Genomic DNA, 2,146 nt, shown 5'->3' with positions numbered 1-2,146 from the left:
TCTCTGCTCTTATCCAAAACCTGCCTGTCTCTTGGGCATGATTTAAATGTCTCTTTTTCAGGGAAATCCGTTCTTACTCAAAGAGGCTAAGTTTCTGGTTAAACAATTTCATTGCATTCTATGCTTTTTCCCTCCTAGCAGTGATGATTGCTAGTTGAGCACATTCAATTTCCCTTACTAAATTGTAAACTCCAATAAGAGCTGTGACCATATGGTTATCATTCATAACTCAATTTTTAGTGCTCAGAAAAGTGCCTGGAACTTGGTAGTCCTGCAAGAAATATTTATTGAGTGGATAGGTGAAATGAAAGTGACAACTCTTGGGTACGAGGCCCAACTTTGGCACTGACTTAATGTATGACCTTGAGCAAATAGTTTTTGAAATCAGTAAAATAATTCGATGCTATAAAAGTTTTATGAATATTCTTTGATTTAGTTTTTCTACAACCTGGTGAGGAGGAGAGACCTAATATATATTACCCACATCTTGTAGATGGAGGAACTAGGGCTCAAAAGGTTAAATGAAGATTTGAGTTAGCACTACTAGTAAATTGTAGACTCAATGCCAAATCACCACTGGTGTCTCACTTTCCCCACCTGTAACACAGCATTGTTAGGTTAGAGCACGTCCGAGATGCCCCTGATGTCCTAAAAGAGTTTGCAGTTCTAGTGTTAAGTTGACGCTAGTAGGAGAGAGTGAATTTGAAAGACATATAGGCTGATAAAGAAGGATTAATTAGGAATGATTTTATGATCTAAATCTGGGAACATGAAGGCCAGGGACAGGGATATCAGAAATGAGAAGATACGGCCAAAAAAAAGATGATGTGTCTCTTCTCATTCCAATTGATCCCACAAGTTAAATGACTCCAGCGAGCTGCAGCAGCTGGCACAGCTCGTGCTTTACAAGATTTGACAAAGATCAGGCAGGAGTCAACAGTCTGCCAAAAGCTAAATGATAGATTGTAAATGTGGTGTATCATTTACAATCTCTCGCTTTCCCTCTCTCCTTTCCCCCTTCCTCTGGGATTTCTTGTGACTTGACAGCAAATGAACTACGCCTGGTGAAGAGTGAAGGCACAACTCGTATCCCTCGCTTTGCTGACTGCTTCTGTTTAATCATGCATGACGGACCCCGTGAGCAGTGGGAGAAGACACGGGGTGTGAGGAACCTGCAGCTCCTCCAGCTTTCTTGATGGTTTCCATCTGGCTTTGACGTTGTCTGGATGCAGGCCTACCATCATAAGCAAGGGCAGTAATAATGTGGAGTGCAATGTAAGAGTAAGATATCGGGATAGTGGACAGGTGAGGCTTCTCTGAGATTTCTAGGCCTGGCACCAGCCACAGCTGAGAACACGGACAGCTGGGCTGAGCTTCTGATGCTGTGGGTTCCTTCTCAGCTCTGTCGCCCACTCCTGTGACCCTGGCAAGCTTACTCTTCTGGGCTCAGTGCTTCCCCATCTATAAAGAGGAGATAATGGAGCATCACAGGGGTGCAGAGGCTTAATTATTGTTTGCAGAGGACTTGGATATTCTTGGATGAATGTTGCAATCAAGGTGCTGTGCAAAATATTATCATTTTGCATGTCAGTTAGCAAGATGGCTTACACCTGTCACTGCATATTGGGTGAGTCTTAATCAAGGAGGAGCTGCAGATAGTGGGAAGAAGAAACAAGTTGGAGAATAGCCATTTCATGGAGATAATTGTGTGTCAGTCTAATTGATCATATTTAGCATTTCTTACTTTATTTTTTCTTAATGTTTGCTACTTTGGAAAATTAAATATGGCTGCAAATTTTTAAAACATCCTTTCCATCAAGAGGTAAAGTTTGTTTCTTCTTCCTTTGAATTTTGACTGGCCTGTGATTGGGCCAATACATTCAGTGTGGTGGAAGCAACATTGATGCAAGCCTTACTCTTATGATGACCATTGGGCAGGTTTCAATGGCGATTCCAGCTAAGACAGGCTAGCATGAAAGACATAGTGATGTGCTTCTAAAAATCAGCTAGTGAAAATCCTCTGGATCACAATAATACAATACTGGAGGAAAAGTTAGGTTAGAAGATACTCAAAATACATGAAACAATAAATTCAAGCATACCAACCATTGTGAAGTTGGCACAAGATTGTGCAACATTTTGTTCC

The sequence above is a fragment of the Echinops telfairi genome, unplaced genomic scaffold, assembly GCF_000313985.2.
Source record: "Echinops telfairi isolate 266 unplaced genomic scaffold, ASM31398v2 ScPeMD7_7469;HRSCAF=8507_0, whole genome shotgun sequence".
Lineage (NCBI taxonomy): Eukaryota > Metazoa > Chordata > Mammalia > Afrosoricida > Tenrecidae > Echinops > Echinops telfairi.
Note: the sequence above shows the minus strand (reverse complement) of the source record.